The 21286-nt window shown below is 43.7% G+C and overlaps 1 long non-coding RNA gene across 1 annotated transcript; it reads right to left on the reverse strand.

The window, feature by feature from the left end:
* Positions 1-1855: 1855 nt before the first annotated feature.
* LOC111182902 (uncharacterized) lies at positions 1856-8698 on the reverse strand. Its single transcript, XR_016389078.1, has 2 exons — positions 4663-8698; positions 1856-3307 (listed from the first exon to the last, which is right to left on the reverse strand). It is a non-coding gene; the product is annotated as an uncharacterized LOC111182902 (long non-coding RNA).
* Between the last annotated feature and the right edge of the window lie 12588 nt (positions 8699-21286).

A 21286-nucleotide genomic window follows, 5' to 3' on the forward strand; every position in this document is an offset into this window, starting at 1 on the left:
CTGAGCTTGTGTGGTGGACACTTGGAAGAGGATAGGTCCAGCACCCTATGACATGTCATTGTGTCCCTTTGCAAAGTCGCGAACCCCTGGAATCCATTCTGTACGCGGTGACCTCAGCCCCTGGTCACAGATGATTGATCTAGAAAGGGGTGGCTGCCCAAGCTGGTGCAATCAGAGTATCTCTTCTAGAAACTTGCAAAAGGCCAGCCCCTCTGTTGACCAAAGCTGTTAACTTTAACCCTGAAATGGTATGGCAACCTTTCTCTTTACAGTTATTAAAAGTGGGATTTTTTGCACTCCACTGACTAACCTCAGAGAATTTATCAGTAGAGGTAAGACATCACAACCTGTTATGTATTTTTGGCTTTGATCTCTCTGTCTCTCTCCCTCCTTCTCTCTCTCTCTGGTCATGCACATGCACGGGGGGCGAGGGGGGCGGGTAGGGAAATTCACAAAACATTAGTACTTGTCATGTAGTTCCCCCCGCCCCCCCAGGGTGCGAGTTTAAAGAACAGGAACAATAGCGGGCTTCCTCATCCACATCCCCGCTCTCCTCCAGCTGTTGAAATTTTATAAGCCAACAAGACAAGCTTGTGGCTGGATGAAACAGCACACAGACGAAGCGCTTCCTAGGCCACAGCTCACTTGGATGCATCGGAGAACGCGCTGTGGCTTTTCCTGTGCACCGAGGCAGGCTTTTTGCGGCCACTAATACGTGCAGCAGAAGCCGTGTGATCCGGAGCACACCACTCAACACGAGAAACAGCTTGGAAGAAGACCTGTGTCACCAATATGGAAAGGCCCCAATTGAGTATTTTAAAATAATGACTTCCACAGCCAAGTTTATACAGATATCCTCCCAAACTCCCCCTCCCCCCATAAGTAGTTTAGGAGCTGGTCTGGAGGGTGGGATGGGAGAATGAAAAAATCGGCAACGGAAAAGTAGAAAAGAAAGAAGAAATTCTTTTTCCCGGAGTTCCAGTGGCTTTCCTGCTCCCGATTCCTTTTTTTTCCGTAAGTTACATGAGATAGATACAGAAGCAGCCTTAAGATAAATTGCTGAAGTTGTCTTGGGTGAGGTTCCAATGTTTGTAACAAAACAAGTCTAAATTTTACTGATAGATGTTACTATCCCCCTTTCTCAGCGAGGAACCTGAGGGTTAATGAAGGCAAGTGAGTTAGCCAAGGTCAAACGGTTCTCGCCCCAGGTTTATCTAACTCCCAGGCCCAGGGTCTTTCCATTGAGCTGATACGGACAGGATGTGTCCCAGCCGATAGCAGCCTGAATTATCCTGAATTATCCGGCTACACTGCCTTGCTGATTTCCTTCTTGGCTCTAGGCAACAAGTTATCTAATGAGAGAATCTCATTCGTTCCTTGTTCCTCTGCTTCCTGTTCTCCAGGTCAGGACTAGAATTCCATTCCCACCCACAGCCCTTGAAATCTCTAGGTCATAGCAGGTCAGGGAGAGAGGAATCTGGGAAGGAAAGCTTTGTGTACCTCTCCTCTCAGACCCGAAGCTGGAAAGGGTGGCTACTGTCTACCCTTGTATTACTTGACTGAGCTCTTAAAAATTAAAAGGCAAGAGGTAAATCTAAGTCCTTCCAAAGGTCAGCTCACTCAGTCTTCCCTCCCACCTTGCCTTTACACACAGGTATTTCTGAAGGAAGTGGGCCCTACAGTTGAACAGAATTACTGCCTCTGAATTTTCTTTATTTCGGTAAAAATTAGAGGGACAGAAACATGGATCACCCAGAATCCTACCATCCTAGCAGTACCAGTGTTAAGGGATTTGGTACATGTTTCCCATCCTTTTTCTTATGCGTCTGTTTCAAATAAAGTTGTTATGAAGGGGTCCGATTTTGTAACATGTTCTTTTTTAATAAGCATTTTCCCTGTTGCTGCATGTTCTTTGCAACCATAAATTTAAGGATAGACAAATTTTAAGGATATAGCATAATTAAGATGGACATTTACAGGGGGTTCTCTGCAGGGAACCGAATCATTGTAAAATAAACTTTACTTCAAGTTAAAAAAAAACTAAAAAGGTAAATAAGCATCAGGGATGTAATGCACAACAGAATGACTACAGCTGCCACGGCTGCATGATACATCGGGAAGTTGTTCAGATCCTGAGAGCTTTCATCACAAGGAGAAAATCTGCCTTCTTTTTTCTTTCTTTTCTTTTTATTGTCTCTACATGAGATGATAGATGTTAGCTAAACCTGTGATGATTTCATTTATTTCACCGTATATGTAAATCAAACCAGCACGCTGCACGCCTTAAATTTATCCAGTGATGTATGTCAATTATTTCTCAATAAAACTGGGAAAATATATATACAGCTAGTGAGTTTTGAAAAACACACACATCTGTGTAACCACCACCACAGTTAAGATGTGGAATTTTGTCTTCATTCCAAAAAGTCCGGGCTTCCCTGGTGGCGCAGTGGTTGAGAGTCCGCCTGCCGATGCAGGAGATGCGGGTTCGTGCCCCGGTCTGGGAAGATCCCACATGCCGTGGAGCGGCTGGGCCCGTGAGCCATGGCCGCCGAGCCTGCGCGTCCGGAGCCTGTGCTCTGCAGCAGGAGAGGCCACGGCAGTGAGAGGCCCGCGTACCACAAAAAAAAAAAAAGGCAAAAAGTCCTCCATGTCTACCTTCAGCCCCAGGCAACCACTGAACTGTCACTCTAGACTGGTTTTGTCGGCTGTAGAATTTCATGGATACCATTTACTCTATTTCCTTCCACACATCATAATGTTTTTGAGATACAGCCATGCTGATGCCCGTAAAAAGTAGTTTTTGTTTCTTTTTATGGCTTTATATCCACCGAATGGATATATCACAATTTCTTTATCCATTCACTATCTGGTGAACGTCTGGGCTGCTTCCAGGGTTCTGTTGTTGTTGTTGTTGTTATAAATAAAACTGCAATAAACATTTCTGTATAATTCTTTTTGTGGATGTATGTTTTCATTTCTTTTACGTGCACACCTAGGAGTGAAACTTCTGGATCGTCTGGTAAGTGTATAAACTTTATGAGAAACTGTCAGGACTTTTTCCTAAAGTGTTTCTACAGCTTTACATTCCCAGCAGTCATGAAGTCGGTTCTCATTTCCCCACATCCTCACGGGAGCTGCTGTTGTCAGCCTTTTTAATCTGAAATGGGTGGAGGCAGGACCAAAATTCCAAACTCTTTCTCTGGAAAGAGGTAAAGTATTATACTGTACCGCACAGCCATGCAGCTTGCGCCTCACCGGATGATACTGGTTAATTTCTGTGATGTTTGTTTGGGTGGAGAGCAGGCTAGAAAGAAAAAAGCAAAGGGGGAGGTAAGGAGGGGGGGAATATTAAAGAAGTGAAGGAGAGTGTGTAGGTGGGCAGTGGGGCTCCAAGGACACATCCCAAAAAGGATTAGCTGGAACTCAGAGGTTGGCAGATGTCTGTCATTCCCAAGCTTAGGGTCCTGGATAGAAGGAGTCCCTAAAATTGGCGCAGGAGCCCAGAAATCACACTCGTGGCAGCAGACGGAGACTCCTGCATATGTATGAACTCTCCGATGATAAGACTCAGCTTATCGCTCTGTGAATTTTATCAGTCCTTGCTCACGGGCTTGTGAACACCTGTCTAGAGTTTTGCAACTTGTGAATATCCAGCCTCAATTACTGAAATGAACCGTGTGTTTAGGGTGAAAATACCCTTTCCTTTGCCAACTCCAAAGCATGTGTCTTGCTTCTTGGACATGACCAGTCGTGATGTCACCAGGTACAGCCTAACCTAGTCTTCCCACCGCAAGCATCTGAGAATATGTTACAAGAGGCCATGCTTCAGATCTTGTATATTAAAACCAGGGTCTTAGGTTTGCTAAATCAACATGCTCAAAATAAAATATGTTAGAGCCATAATTCCCATGGTGAAAAAGACAGTGGCTAGTGTACATCAGAGGCTTTGCCTGCTTTCAGACTCATGCACAGTTAAATAAAGGTCTCTGTGCCTCTTGGGTTTTTCCATCTTCATAAACAAGGACCAAACAATGGACCTCCTTGATGCTAACTAAAAAGGGGAAATTTTCAGAAAACCAACCCTATCTGTATGAAGATTATCATAAATTAACATTTATTCTGTGCTTGCCACAGGCCAGGCAGTCATTGCACTAAGCTCTTAACAGGCATCTGAGTGACTCATTCAAACATTTAAACAGCCCTATCCCATACAGTCGTCCCTTGACATCCCTGGGTGATGGGTCCCAGGAGCCCCTGCCAATACTCAAATTTGGGGATGCTCAAGTCCCTCATATAAAATGCTGTCCTAAGCGAGTACAGTCGACCACATCCGCGGGGTTTTGCATCCGAGGACTCAACCAACCGCAGATCGTAATTTCGCCATTGGAAATCCTCCATGGGTTGAATCTGCGGATATGAAACCCGCGGATACGGAGGGCAGGTGCTGTACTCCTCTTATCCCCATTTTAAAAACTGGCGAGGTGGAGTAGCTTGCCCAAGGCCAACAATGTGAAAAGCGCCAGAACCAGGAATCGAGCACACGCTCTCTCACTCCAAAGCTGATGTCCTTAACTACCACCCAGTTACAGCACACAGTAAAATGAACTTGCCACCAGTACTATCTCAATGAATGGAATTGAGTTAATTAGTTTATCTCACCTTGCTACAAACGCACATAGGTTGGGCCATTAGTATAAGCCACGTTTTCCAAAGCGTAACCCAGCAAAGTTTCCAGGAGGCTTCTCTTATTCTCCTTCCTTCTCCAGCTCCGGAGCTCCCACCGCTCCAGACGCCACACGTTTTTAGCAGACATCGGTTGAACCTTAAGAAAGAAGGCCAAACATGAAGAGTAGCTTCTAGGAGAATTATAGTATCATTAAAATGCCTACAGGGTGGAAAAAATCAAAACACACTTGGATCTACACAAATTACACGGCAGTTCACCTGGGTCATTAGATTTTGTAGCAACATAATGTATTTCAAATACTATTAACTTTTGTTCTCTCCTTTTGGGCCCTTCTTCTGTTTTTAACAGCAAAGATATTTCATGCTTATTGGTTCAGGAGATGATGTAAAGAAGGAAGCAAAGGGAAAAAATAATACTTTCCAGACTGTGATGTTTCAAAAGCCCAGGATGTTAGGGCCCTGGAAAGGACTCTCAGCTTAGACAAAATATTTCTTGGAAAACATCCTAAGAGTAAAGCCAGGTAGGAACCATGCAACAGGAACAAGGAAGCCCCTACGGGGACATGCTTGGGCCAATGAAGGAAGACCAAGTTGGGTGGTAGCTGTCTCATCCAATGCCCTTGTAACCTCATTAAAGAGCAGATAAGCCCGTGGGACATTTGGTTCCCCCAAATTTAAATACAATCCTAGAGCAGAAAAAGAAAAAAAAACAGTTAACCGAGATTAAATGTTTTCCACTCTGGTGAAATAAGGGTTTGAAAAAGAAGTTAGATTGAATTTCAAAACTACATTGTAAGTTGTTTTTCTTGTGTACACTCAGGCTTCTGGGCTTAACATTCACACCTATGACAATTTATACAATTGAATGCAAAGCAGGCGAGCATTCCTGGCAGGCTCCTGTCTCAAAGGGTATCTCAGGGAAGGATGGAAAGGAAGACTTTACAGGCCACAAGTTTGGGAAATTTCTGGACAGCAAAAGGGACAGGCCATGCTTTACTGCCAAGTCATCTCGTATTAAAGGACAATTTGTTTCTTTATAGACATCCCAGAGCAGGGACGGCAAACAATTTCGAAACACTTCTTCTTAGGGAAAGCGCCAGAATGTTACATAAAGTTAAACACCAACGTGCAGCCCAAGGCCCAAGACGAACAGCGAACCTCTCCAAACGTACTAGGAACCCTGTTTCCCTGGAAGGGGCAGCCTCCACCTTGTGCTCTGCGGACTTGATGCCACGGTTTGCTTTTCTCTTTGAGAGGAGCTAGACAGGCTACATTTTTAGCCAACAAATAAAGGAAGGGAGAAATCCACAGAAAAACAGGTGCTGCATCTGGTTCCCCTCTGATGGCCGCATATCCTGAGTGTGGATCCAATTTCATGCACACGTTTAACTCAGCTGCTGCTTTACAGACAGGACAGGTACAGAAATGACAAGAGAGGTGCTTCCTGCAGTCACAAAGGATTCTGGGTCTTTATATGCAAAGTGTGGTCCAAGGATCCACAGGAATAGCATCACCTGGGAGCTTGTTACAAATGGCTCCTCTGTGCTCCACTCTCGGGCCCCACCCAAAAGTGGAGCACACAGCACTTTTAGGGCCGTGAAAATACTCTGTATGACATTATCACGATAGGTAAACGTCATTATACAATTGTCCAAACCCATAGAATATACAACACCAAGAGTGAACCCAAAGGTAAACGACTGATTTCAGGCGATGAGTTAATGTAAGTTCATCCATTGTAACACACGTCCGGCTCTGGTGAGGGATGTGGATCACAGGGAGGCTGTGTGGGGGGAGGGGGCAGGGGGTATATGGGACATCTCTGTGCCTTCCTCTCAATTTTTTCTTAAACCTAAACTTCCCTAAAAAATATATAAAGTCTTTTTTAAAAAATGAGACCCCCAACTGCTCCAGCTCACGGTGGGAGCTGTGTGAAACCCTATAATAAGCACAGAGAGGAGTACAGGCCTGGAGGGAGTCTGCCTGAGATCGAACCCTGCCCTCTTTATTATCAGCTCTACAGCTTTAAACAAAGCGCTCTCTGGGCCTCAGTTTCCTAATCTGTAAAATGGGGACAATGATGATAGTAATGGAATTTAGCTTCCAGGATTGTCGAAAGGATTAGATGGAACAAAATACATTAAAAACATTTAGGACGACACCTGGCACAGTGAGCTCTCAAGAAACGTCAGCTTTTAGTGTTTGTAAGAGGAGGTGTTTTGTGTGTCGATACCTAACAAAGGAGTTGAGATCATCTTGAAGATTTCTTCCCTGCTCTTCCTTTTCAGCGGCAGAAGACACAGTAAATGGTTTTAACTGCTTCTGTCGGGTCCACGCTAAATGGTGGGCAGTGTAGTCAACTCTAGGAAAGAATGGCTTACATCACTGTTTCTCAAACTAGTCATTCTAGAAACGCTTCATTTTTTTAAACCATTTACATATACAACCCTTATACATTATTTTTACATAAATCAATTTACAATGAATTTGGTTTTTTTAGAAGCCACATCCTAGGCAATAAATAAGACCTATGAAATCAGTAGTTTGATGTGCTAAGTTGTATTTTTTTTCTAATCCATGTGAAAGGGAAACCATAACTATGGAAATAGAAACATTCACATATGCATAAAAGTGTGACTGAGAGCTTGAGGAAGTCTCTTCATTCCTACGTGAGCATTTTATTAGCTCCCAGCGGCACTTCTAAATGTTTTGACGTTAAATCTCTCCACCCAAGTGACTTGAGCAAAACCTTCTGGCTTCCAGCTCGTCCAGCTCAGCCAGGGACCAGAATCACCAGTCGATTTGCCCAAGATTTACACGGCCGGTGCAGGGAGGAATAGACCACAGCTTTTCTGAAATACAGAAGGGGTGAGCATCCTTCTTTGCCCCAACAGCACTGAGACAGCAGCTGTGTCTCCAGCCCTATTCCAAGCCTCCCCACTTGGTGACTTTGTGTCTCATTCCTGTGATTGTTTAGAACGCCTTTCTTTCACATCAGGATGATTGGTGCGTTCATACTGCAGAGCTAGAAGTAATTATTTCTAAATGTCATGGCTTTCATTTTGCAGTTTTCCAACGTCCGAGGGGCCCAATTTCTTCCAGAGTCAGTCATCAAAGTTTTTTTCACAGAACCAACGCAATGGCTTGGTGTTCTTGCCATCCTGCTTGTCACAAAGCATATTTCAAAGGCTGAGTCTCCTTGGCCTCAGATTCCATTCTTCTTAAACATGTAAAAAAAAAAAAAGCTACTACAAAAGGAATGTGTGAGCAAACTCCCATGAGTGACAGTCTCCAGCCCAGTTATTTCTTTTCCACATTTTTTCCTCTGTGAATTGCCTAGCAATATTCTAGTGATTCTTGACAACACTAATTAAGATATGAGGAAGGAGGACAAGTTAGTGTCTCTCTGCTCTGCTTTAGAACAAGCGTGATAACATCCTTGGACATGGTTACCATCAACATTCAGTTCAATTGAGTAACTATTTTTTGAGGGTTCCAGGCAAGCCACAAGTGCTAAGTGCTTCCCCGTGACAAGACTTCCATGTGACATCCTGCGGTCATCACAAACGAGGGATGTGTCTTTTCCACCCAACAAAAAATGTTTTCAGCTTGTGTTTATCTAAATCATGCATTCTCGGTGGGAGGAAAATCAGTTCTTAGAGGTGAAAATACCTTGGCCATGAGAACAGTGCGTGGCCCTCCAAAGCTCAACTCTACCCCACAGAATCTTATTTCCTAGAAGTTAATTTCTCTCATCAGAGACACATTTAATTTTAGTTAATTGAAGTATTTAATTGCATTTAATAATTTAATTTTTTTCTCAGGGGCAGCGATAATGGGGGAAGAAAAGGTCGAGAAACACTGAAAATGAAATGAAACTGTACTTCAAATGGACTTCTCCTTTGACCTAGAAATTCTGCTTCTCTTATCCTCCTAGAGAAAATGTTCCCAAAAGAAGCACGTATACAAGGTTGCTGACAGCACCATCTTTTTTAATAGTGCAAAAACCTAAATGTCCATTAGTTGAAATGGTTAAGTAAACCAAACTCTCTGTATTATGAGAGACTATGTACCAGTTAAAAGGAGTAAGGTAAGTCTGGATACAGACAGCGAACCACGTCATATTACTGGGTAGAAAAAGCAATCTGCAGAATACATATGCGTGATCGCATTTATATTAGAACAAAAACACAAGATCTACATGGTTTTATATGCACATGTCATATACGTAAATACAAAAGAAAGCGAATGGTAGGATACACACAAAAGTAATAAACCCAGGTTACCTCTGGGGAGAGGAATGGATGTGATGGTCGAGGGGTGGTGGAAGAGGTCCATGGGCTGTTTATTTATCTCTTGCTTTGTGCTTTGTTTTTGCATTTTTTTCACAAGAAAGAGTCGTGAACAACTTGTAGAAATAAGAATAATAATAAATATTTACACAAAAGTAAACCCTACCTCAACCACCTGACTACTGCCCTGAAGAAAAAGTTAGTCACTTTATTTCTAATAAAACTGGGAATCAAATGCCTGCAAGCTCCAGTTGGGTTAAAGTTGTATCTGTTTAAAAACTCGAATTATAGAAAACAATGACAAAAAGATATGCCAAGGCTTTGAAAAGAAAACGTCTACCAAGGTTTGAATAGAAGAAATCAAAAAGTGAAGAGATCGGGCTTCCCTGGTGGCGCAGTGGTTGAGAATCTGCCTGCTAATGCAGAGGACACGGGTTCGAGCCCTGGTCTGGGAGGATCCCACATGCCGTGGAGCAACTAGGCCCGTGAGCCACAACTACTGAGCCTGCGCGTCTGGAGCCTGTGCTCCTCAACAAGAGAGGCCGCAATAGTGAGAGGCCCACGCACCGCGATGAAGAGTGGCCCCCCGTTTGCCACAACTAGAGAAAGCCCTCGCACAGAAACTCAGACCCAACACAGCAAAAGTAAATAAATAAATTAATAAACTCCTACCCCCAACATCTAAAAAAAAAAAAAAAAAAGTAAAGAGATCGATTTTACTACATAAAAATGAAACAACAGTGAGCAATATTTCTCCAGGGTGGCTTGGAAATACGTATCAAAGTGTAAACCAGCATACCTTTTAACCAGCAGTCACAATTCTAGGAATTACACAAGGATGTTTATCGCTGCGTGCTTTATTATGCAATAGAGAAAAATTAGAAATCACTTAAGAGTCCATTACTAGAGGATTGATTAAGCAAAATATGGCAGATACGTACAAAGAAACATTCTGCATTCATTCCCAATGATGGTCTATTATTTACTGACATGGAAAGAAATTTCCAAGACATTACTGTATTTTTTTTAAGTTGCATCCACCAAGGAGATTTAATGTTGATTTGCAGATACAATACAAATAAGGCTTTCACTAACTTGCCAGAGAGGAAAATTCTAATTGTCAAAAAAAAAAAAAATGTATTGATGGTCAATCAAAGAAATTTGGTGGCCCTCTTTCAGGTGTAATGATGACCCACTTGCAAGGTCAAACAAACAAACAGATATATTATTCCCACCTATCAAGTTATCAAATATAAAACATACATATAATGTACAAAAATATACTAAGAAAAAATATACACATAGGAAAGGACAAAATCTTCAATGTAATAGTCAATGAATTTTGACCCCGATGTGCATACACACACAGTGAAACAAGACTTTAGTGTATTTTACTTTATTTTTTTATTGCGGTACGCGGGCCTCTCACTGTTGTGGCCCCTCCCGCTGGGGAGCACAGGCTCCGGACGCGCAGGCTCAGCGGCCATGGCTCACGCGCCCAGCCGCTCCGCGGCACGTGGGATCTTCCCGGACCGGGGCACGAACCCGCGTCCCCTGCATCGGCAGGCGGACCCCGAACCACTGCGCCACCAGGGAAGCCCTGTGTGTGTCTTAATGAGAAAGAAAATATAAGACATTTAAAACGCTGAGTCTGAACGTTTTAAACCGTTTTTCAATCTGTCATCAACGTCCACATTTTTCCACACAAAATTCAGGCGACCAATGATTCTCCTCCGGGATTTTCTTCTAACACTGACACCTGTTCTGCAGCTTTCGATGTTGGTGCTTTCTTGATCATACTACAATCAACCACGACAACCTCTCATTGCTTTGAAATTTCTTCCATCTAGTCTGTGGAACTTCACAATTTCTCCTGCCTTCAGTCACATAGCTTAGCAAGGGATAAAAAAAATCCTTCTGTGTGTATTTCCAAAATAAATAAATAAATAACGCAGCTTTATCTACTCATCGATATCGAATGAGTCGATATCGACTCACTTTATCGAATCCCTTCCTTAGGGTCTCATGAAACCGTCATTGTTTTGCAAGAAGAAAACATGGAACTGTGGTCATTTCTCCACTGATGAATACTTGCTTCACAAATATCCAATTCATGTGCCACCTGTCTGGCAATAATTGTAAGATGCATCCTTGACTTCAGAGATGTTAAACTATGGACAATATACAGCCTAGAGTTGATGACATATAGTGTCCTGTTTGAACCTCCCAACAGCCCTGTGAAATAGTTAATGTTTTTACAGATGAATATGCAGAAATGTAACTAGAGAAAAGAACTTGTCCAAGGCCACACAATCAGTGAGACAGAACAGATACTCAACTCCAGGACCTTCTGATGCTATAACCTGAGCATATGACCTCCACGCTCTGCTACTTCACGAGTCAGTAGAGTCCCCTTCGTCCCTAGCATCATGGTCGACATTGTCATCGCCATGACTCTGTCATGGTCATCATCATCACTGTCATAGTGAGACAGGCTGGGACCTGGGACCCTTTGCTGCAGGGCTTGCACCTGGACAAACGTCTCCTCAAGCAACAAAATACACAGAAACTACATGGGACTACAAATAACTGCGTGCATGCCCAGTTGGGGCAAATTCTGGACGACAAGATACAAAAAGGCCAAAAGAACCCAACTGCCTGTTTCTGAAGAGCCGGGAGCGACAGCAGGGTGCTGCGCAGGCCCCCTGCACTCAACACCACCAAGGGGTGGGCAGAACGCGTCAGCCAGCACTCCCGCCCGACCCCCGGACGCACCCCTACCCTCACCCCACGTAAGGAGCCAGCTGCCCCCCGCCTCAGTGAGCGAACAAGGGGACCTGTTACTTGTTCTCGGTCCCCCTGCTGCAGCAGGGGCCCCAGTAAAGCCTTGCCTGAATCTCTTGTCTGGTCTCTAGTCAATTTCTATTGATTAAGGAGGCCAAGAACCCCAGTCAGTAACGACAGTAATCACCAGCATCGTCGTCATCAACACAGCTAATATTTACTGAGCATGTATTGACCCTGTGCTAGGCTCTGTGCTAAGGTTTGCCTCATAACTACCCAACAGATAGGTTTTCTTATAACCTCATTCCACAAGCATTGATGGTAAGATGGTAAGATTCAACAGGATCAAGTAACTTGTTCAAAATTATTCATCTGACACCCGAATTCAAACCCTGGCCATCTGACTGTAGATACCACACTCTTAACTACTACAGGATTAAATACAGGACACAGCAAACTGTAGGCGCTCGATCGATGACGTGTACACTGTGCCTGTCCCAGGGACTGGTGCGCAGGAAATGAACAATTATAACAATAACAGCAGCTAGCATTTACCGAGCAATCATGACACGCCAGGCATTAGGCCAAGGGCTTCATACAGTTTATTTCTTTTTGTCTTCATATGAGCCCTAGGAGGCAGGCACTGTTGTACCCTCATTTTACAGGTGAGGAAATTGAGAACTGGAGAAATTAAGAACATGTCCAAGGTTATACAACCAGTTAGTAACCCAGCACTAAGTCAAGCCCAAGAAGCCTGATTCAAAAGCCCATGTTCTCAAGTACTACACAATATGGCCTCCTACAAAGAGCATTATGAGAGAATTTGTTTCCACTGACTCACTCCACAAATATTTCCAGGGCTATGTGTTGTGCCGAGTGCAACGGATACAGTAAAGAATAAGAGAAAGATCGACGCTGCCTCCGTGGAAATTAACAGTCTGGATGAAACACCAATAAGAATGAGAGCACTGAAGACCGAATAGAAAGGTGGTGATAGAACACTCGCATTTACACCCTACCCTTCCCAAAACGCTGCTAAGAAGATAATGAGATTATAATGATGATAACTAAAATGTATCATGATGTGTCAGACATTGATATGAATGTTTTACAGGTATTATAACATTAAACTGTCATAGGAAAGAACAAATCTGACTCCATATTGGATCTGTTTCTTTTACTTTAACCTTTGTACTCTATTGCTTTTGCTAGAAGTTAATCACCAAACGAATGTTGCTTATAGCCTGAAATATACAGGGTAGCCCATTCTCAAGGCCCTGACCTTTATAGGTATAACACTTTCCCGTTCACTCATAGAGAAAAAGTTGCAGAACAGAGAATAACATTTGTCTTGTTGGAGGTTTACAGGACCATCATGACCTGACCTATGGGGACAGATGCAAGAACAAAGGATGCTGACACCAAGAAGTCTGCAGCAACCAACCACACCCCCTCCCCTTTCAGTATAAAAGAAGCCTGAATTCTAACTCAGGGAAGAGGATTCTTTGGGACACTAGTCCACCAGCTTCTCGGTCTGCTGGCTTTCCAAATAAAGTCACTATTCCTTGCCCCAATAACTAGTTTTTCGATTTATTGTCCTTTCATGTGGCAAACAGTATAAACTTGGACTTGGTAAAAAAACAAAAACAAAACAACCTTATAACAACCTATTTTACAGATGAAAAAAATCTAAGGCTTGGAGCAGCCAAGGAATTTGTCCAAAGCCATACAATTAGTTTGTGGCAAAGCAAGTGTAAGAATCCAGAGCTTGCGCTTTAATGCACCTCTTTACACAGTAAAGGAACAGAAATATAAATTCTCAAGGACAGAGGCTTCAGGAGAAGGGATATCCTTGAATGGATCGATAGAAGCTTAAAGAATGGAAAGCAGGGCAGGAGGAGTGGCTTATTTAGCCGGGCAGATAACATCATGAATAAAAGAAGAGGACTGAGAAAAGAACTGCTTCTCCCCACTGCTGGACTTCCCAGACACACATAAATTGGAGATATCTGATGTCACAGAGTGTGGGAGGGGGTCACAAGAAGTCACCCTAGAGGATGCAGTGGAAGCCGATATTCATCACCATCAACGCCTTCACCTACTCCCGTGCAGGCAAGGACCCTCCCCGCAAGCAGACGCCAGCAGGGAAACGTACCAACTTCCGGTGTCTCCTTCTGAATGGAGATGTGACTCACTCTTGGCCTCTCCCAAACTCTCACCTGCTCCTCCCACAGGGCAAGAATGGTTAATCTGGGAAGATCTGGCCACGCTTAGTTCAGCGACCCCCTCCCTTTCTTCTTGGGAGAGAGTCTGTCCAGGAGACAGCATGTTTCCTTCTGCTCTTCCCTGATTTAAGTCTCACCATGAGAGGAGGCCTGTCTGGGTCCAGCACTGCCCATGACTGGGTATATAAGTCTCCAAATTCTAGGGTGCAGGTCACAGGCCCACGTGGCTCTCACTCTAAACCACATCTCAACCTGAGCTTTTAATAGTTTAAGAAAAGTGGTGTTTTGATCTCCCATCTGCCTTAGGTTTTTTTCTTATTTCTCAATTTTCTCAGAACTTTGGTTAATTAAGAAAAACAGAGAAAGAAACAAAGAGACAGAGAGAGAAAAAGGAAGAAGGAAGGAAGGAAGGAGGGGAGGGAGGGAGGAAGAGGAAAGGAAAACAGAAGATGCAGGATTTTTTAAAAATGTTAAATAACATCCTTGGAGAGATATGAGAAGAATAATGTATCCATAAAACAAGAATTTATTAATCAGAGAGCAAAGGAGAGTTCTCAAAAAGTAAAGAGAAAGCTCTCAAAATAAAAATTTCTCTTGATGAACTTGAAGATGAAGTTCATCCTAGTTTCTCTCCCAGAAAGAGAACAAATAGAGATAAGGAGGTGAAAACTATTGGGTGGAGGGGGAGAGACATGAAAGAAAGGATCAATCCAGAAGGTTGAACAGCCAAATAATAACAAGAGCTCTAGTTCCAAACAGAAAACAGTAGGTAGGAAATATATATATCCAAGGAGAAAGGAGCCTCCAGGTTGAAAGAGCATTCTAGGAGCCCAGCATCAGAAGCAAAAAGACACCTACATCAAAGGCACGTCCTCACAGAATTTTACAAATCAGGGATAAAGAGCCACAGAAGGCATCCCTCCAACAGTGCCCCCGCGACAAGGCACTGTGAAGGTTAAGGCAGCAAACTTCCGAAATCTTCACACCTTCAAACCCCTATGATTTTCTGCCACAGCTTTTTTAATTTTTTTTTTTAGCAATTCCTGACCCTGAATAAAGCCAACCATCCATTTTCTCTGTTCCTCTTCCCAAGTGTTGCTAGAGGAAGTTCTAAAACTGTGTTGATTGTGCTACAAACCCAGGACTCACAGCTTCCACTGGGCACACCCTCTGGCTCATCACGCCCAGCCAACAACCTTCCCATCCCTGCATGGCCGTACGAAGACAGTCGGATGTGAGTGTATATTCACGTGTGTAGATATGCTGCTTTCATATTGTAAAGTATATTACATACTATATAAAATATAAATAATGTATATAATTCTGTATTACAAACTATATCATTACATAATATATAAAATATCTAAAATATTTTACATATAAAATATCATTACACATATAACCATATATATACACATATGTATATATGTATATACCATATATATACACACACATATGTATATACGTATACATATAAAAACTCAGATCATGATAAGGGCTGTAAAATCCACATTCCTCCGTGAACGAGACCCTCACAAAATGTCACCCTGTTCACTACGTTGTTACAGGGACCCTTTTGCCTGGACTATTCCTACCCATTAATTAATGTTCATTAATGATAGTGTCTTGGTTCAAACCTCCTTTCACGCAGAGGCCTCCTTTGAGCCCCCTACCCCAATGCGTTGTGATGCCCCGGAGCACGGTAGCAAATGCACAGAGAACACTCTGGGGTATTTTTTAATTTCAAGGGAAATCCTACAGTGGTTGACATCTGTTGGACACATAATTCCTAATTCAAGGTTTTGCAGTTTCAACGTTAGATCACTGCCTTCTTTTTGATCAAATTTGAGCAAAGTTGGGATTAGGGCAGTTGGCGTGATCAAAAAGCAAGAACCACCTGACAGGGCTTCCCTGGTGGCGCAGTGGTTGGGGGTCCGCCTGCTGAAGCAGGGGACACGGGTTCGTGCCCCGGTCCGGGAAGATCCCACGTGCCGCGGAGCGGCTGGGCCCGTGAGCCATGGCCGCTGGGCCTGCGCGTCCGGAGCCTGTGCTCCGCAACGGGAGAGGCCGCAGCAGTGAGAGGCCCGCGTACCGCAAGAAAAAAAAAAAAAAACCACCTGACAATCACTGTGGGAAAGGACCTGAGAGTGGCGGGGTCTGATCTGATGCCAACATTTGAGAAGTTATCCCCACAAAGCACACATGTAACGTTAGCAAGTAATCATTTTTTAAAACAAAAGAGTTTTCTCTCGATTTCTGTGTATTATTTTTCAAACTTCTACTAAATTGTTAGGACATAAACCCTAAGTCTTTTGGACCTGATCACTTAACAAACAGAAATTGGGTATTTCTTTTGGCCTCGCGCGCTGCGGAAGAATCCCTAAGGCACTAAGGACTCTGTGAACCCAGAAGGTTTGGGAATCTCTGTCCTAGACCGTTAGACCCACTATCATCTTTGTAGGCTCTTTACTTCCCTTCACACAACAGTCGCGGTACTTTCTTTTAATATATAAATTTATTGCTTTTATTTATTTATTTTTGGCTGCATTGGGTCTTCATTGCAGCACACGGGCTTCTCACCGCAGTGGCTTCTCTTGTTGCGGAGCACCGTCTCTAGGTACACGGGCTTCAGTAGTTGCAGCACGCAGGCTCAGTAGCTGTGGCTGGCGGGCTCTAGAGTGCAGGCTCGGTAGTTGTGGCGTGAGGGCTTCAGTAGTTGTGGCGTGCAGACTCAGTAGTTGTGGCTTGTGGGCTCTAGAGAGAGAGTTTTGTGGCGCACGGGCTTGGCTGCTCTGCGGCATGTGGGATCTTCCAGGACCAGGGATCGAACCAGTGTCCCCTGCATTGGCAGGTGGATTCTTAACCACTGCGCCACCAGGGAAGTCCTAGTCATTGTACTTTGTTGCAAAGTACTTTGACCGGCCTGCTGCTAGTACAGACCACGCGTGCGCACAGGCACACACACACACAGGCACACACATCTCTATCTCCTTTCACATGCTTGGGAGCCTCCTCCATTTGTAACTGGCATTTGAAAGAGGAAATTTGGAGAACAAACCAAATGAAGACGAATGAAACCGTGTCCATGCACGGGGTCCCTTTCAGGTCCAGCAGGAGGGAAGACAGTAGAGGCAGAAACCAGGGCAGCTGTTGTAAAACTATAGACAGAAAAAGGGATATTTTGCAACCTCAGGAGACAAAGCATAGATGGAGCGCAGTCCAGGGTGGCACCCTTGCACTTGACATTGATGCTTCCCCGAGCACAGGTTTTTCAGGCAGTGGGGATGGAACAGAGGAATGGGAGGTGGAATGGGAGGACAGATGCACTGCAGGGGACAGACTGGTTTCTGGACCCACCCGTTGAGAGAGTCCCCTCAACATCTGGGAAATCATTTAAATGAGGGCTGAGAGCCTGCCATTCATAGATGGGAAGATTTTGGATCAATGGTAAGCTGTATGAAGACAAGGACAAAATCTAACATCTTTACCCTCGTGTCTCTAATACCTAAGACAGGGCTGACCTCACGGTTAAGTGCTCGTTGATTTTTTTTCATCTATGTGTGTTTCTTTGTTTATGTCTAACTCCCTGCTAAAAGAGCACAAACCTTTCCAACCTATCCAACTCAAAACATACAAAGCCAAACTCAATGTCTTCTCCTCATTTGCTCCTGCCTGTCTTGGGAGGTCCTTTAACTGTCCCACGTTCTTCAATACCCCCAAACCAATCCTCCGCTGTGGTTTCCATCTCTGGTCTCTCTCTTGAATTCTGCCTGAGTCAGGTCTTCATTGCCTCTTCCTTGAGCCTCTCCTCCATTCTAGCCCATCCTACACACTCCTTCCTGAAACTCTGGTGGGGACGAGTACGTCTGACTCCTTGTGGATCTCTTTGTTTCACTTCCACCTCTGTGCTGTGTTGCCTGTGCTTAGTCATGCTGTCTCTGCACCTTTTGCAAAAGAATGTTGCCTATAGCCAGAAATATACAGGACAACCCATTCTCAAGTCTCTGACCTTTAATAACACTTTTCCATTCACACAGAGTTAAAAAGTTGCAGAACAGAGAATAACATTTGTTTTGTTGAAGGTTGACAGGAACACCATGATCTGAGCTATGTAGACAGTTGCAAGAACAAAGGATTCCAGCACTAAGAAGTCTGCAACAACCAACCACAGCCCTCCCTCACCTTGTCTTTAAAAAAGGTTTTGCTGAAACCCTTTGGGGGAGTTTGGGGCTTTGGGGGCAGGAGACATCCATCTACTCGCATGGCCCTGCAATAAACCTTTCTCTGCTCCAAACTCCCATGTTTCAGTTTGTTTGGACTCACTATGTGTTGGGCACACGAACTTAACGTTCAATAACCCGTAACAAAACCCAACTGTTCGCTCTGCTACTCAGAAACTTTCCATGGCTCCTTAGTCCTGTCTAATAAAGACCAAATTCCTTAATGAAGATTGTGAAGGCTGCTTCTGGCCCCTTTCAACATCAGTTTCTCCCATTTCCCTCACCCTGTACTGAATGCCCTACACTCGTGCATCTCTGTATTTTTACCCATTGCATCATGCTGTATCTACTCTCTCATGCTGGATTATAAATTCCTTGAACCCTAGGGCATGTGTTATTTGTCTTTGTAACCCCCTGTGCCCCTGCACCCAATACAAGTGCCTTGTTTGGGGAGGAGTACTTAATACACAGTCTATGGGAACAATATTTATTAGCATGATACGCAGGGCTCTCCCTTCCCCCCTTAGTGACTCCACCCCAGGGAAGGAGAAAATGACTTATCTGACTCATGAGTTTGGCAAAAGGATCTGAGTTTGCTCAACTCAGCACCCAGCCCCCTCCATTCTCCCTTTGAGGAAACAGCCACCTATAGTTAACCTGTATTCTCACTGAATTCTCATTTCTTCTTGGCCACCCAGAAAGTTTGGGGTAGGATCATTCCAGCAAAGGAGGCCTCCAGTTTTGGGGAGGGATGCAAGTTTGATCCAGGGGCATGTACACAAACCTATTGGCCAGATTAACCCATGCCCTACAATATAATGCTTTGTGAGTAAGAAAGGTGATATTTTTACCTCCATCTGTCTAATTCTTATGTCCATTTTTCAACTCTTCCCAATTAAGGCAGGTTAGAGGGGTGTTATATTTTAGGCCCTCTCAAAAACTAGTGTCTCATACAGACAGTGTGTATCCTATATGCAGCCTTGATTTAGCTGGCTCGAATTCTGTCCCAGAGACTTATTTTCAGCTTTCTCATCCTGAGTGAGATTGAACAAACAAAGCCTTACTTTATAAATAGAACAACAGCAACATGGCATCTCTCAACTGAGGAAATTGAAACATTTGGGTTTTGAGAAACATTATTTGTTATTGCACAAACAGCAGGCAGTTGGGAAAAGCCAAAAGTGAATTTTCCATGTCAAATTCCTCTTCATCTATAAATCCTCCCCTTCCCGGGGAAATTTATAGGATTCTGGCTCCCGTTTCCCTTTGGTCATCAAATTTAATTTCCCAGGGGGTTTGTTTTTCCTTTTTTTAGTTTCTATTCTAAACTTGTAAAATTTTCCCGATTCTTGACGTTCCAGATCTTCTCCTGTCTCCTCAATCTGTCACTTCTAACCTATTCCTTCCCTCTACCTCCACTCTCCACTTTTATTCCTCCGTAAATTCTAGAAATGACCAGACCTCCTGCTTCTCTAAGATCCATTTTGAGCCTTTGCGTTTCTTTTGTTAACATCTCAAAACATCCACCAACATTTTTCATCCTTCTCTCCATTCTTTGATCATATGCCTCTTCTCCTCCAAAGTGAGCTTTTCACTTCTACCCTCCATTGAACGCAGGAGACCCCTTTTCTCCATTCCTTTTACATCCTTTCTATTTCTTTTTCTCCCCTGGCTGCTTCCCACCTGCCTTTGAACATACCCAGATCCCTTCGTTTTGAAAACCCTCTCACTTTTCACTTCATTTGTTGCCCAAATGAAGGCTGCCTTCCTGGCTCACCGCCCTCTCATTCACTGTCAAAGCTCTAAAAACATCATTACACAGGTTCTACCTGTATTTCCACATCACTGAATTGCTCCAGGACTCCACGACCTTTTGCTTCCAACCCAAGCATTCAGTGGAAAGAACTGCTCTTAAAGTTCACCAACAATTTCTTCACTGTCACATTCTTCAGTCTTTACTCAGCCCTTGTTCCTCTTGACTTCTCTGATTCATTCAACACTGATGGCCACTTTCTACCCGACCAACACCGCCGGCTTATTTATCTGTCTTTTTGTCTTAGTCTTTTGTTCTTTCTCTCAAAACTGTGATCCAGTCCTGAGTCTTGGTAAACTCTATAGCAAGCATTCATGGTTGCCGTGCTCACATGACCTGACTAATACAACAAGGTGTTCAACCCAATCACGGCAAAATGTTCCCATTTGACGGCAAGTAGTGTAGGGATGGGCATGTGACCCATTTCTGATCCATGATAAAGGGAAGACCTCTTAGGGGTTCAGGGAAACATTTTACTTCCTATAAGAGAGGCATACAAGGAGAAAAGCATTTCTTCCCGCCCATCCCCTTTTTCTCGGGGTGTCATCACGTAAGAACATGAAGTATCGAGCCGTGCCATCTCGTCACCAAGAGGGAAGGTCAAGAGAAGAACATAGAAGCCAAGACTGTCCCCTGACATCAAGGAAGTTCCAAGCCAATGCTGAAACTTCCCATATGCTTGAACAACAACAGGTCTAGAGGTAAGTAATCAACTATTGACTGTACTTCTATTACTTGCACCCCAATACATTGAAGCATTCTTCCAAAACTCTACCTCATCCATTCTCACAGAATAGATTGTGATATCTATGCTGACCTCATCAAGATCCTTATGTCCAAATGTCTCTCCCACCCCCAGACTCCCCGAGTCCTTGGTGTTTCCACTCGGGTTTCACACCATCAGCTTAAAGCACCATGTTCAAATCCAAACTCATCAGCCAGAGTCAGCCAGCCTTTTGTCATCTTCACAAAGATTAAGAAACCATTTGAGCTTTATTAGAAGAGCATGAGTTTCAACCTTGCTAGAACTTCCCAGGTGGTATGGGGGGGGGAATTATGCAGACAGGTAAGACAGAATTTAAGATTTATGTCTTAATGAGGCTTAGCTCTGTCTGGGTATGCTAGGTATTTCACAATGGATATGGGTATAAAAACATGGATGAGACACAGGGTACATAGCAGGAAGTGGCCAAAGATAAAGCCCAAATGAGAGCAGTCATGAGACCATAAGAGACGCCTTCTTAAAGAGTTAGGCCTTAATAG

This window comes from Delphinapterus leucas, chromosome 19 (genome assembly GCF_059928025.1).
Source record: "Delphinapterus leucas isolate spDelLeu-1000000601 "Yukka" chromosome 19, BTC_Dleu_Yukka2, whole genome shotgun sequence".
NCBI lineage: Eukaryota > Metazoa > Chordata > Mammalia > Artiodactyla > Monodontidae > Delphinapterus > Delphinapterus leucas.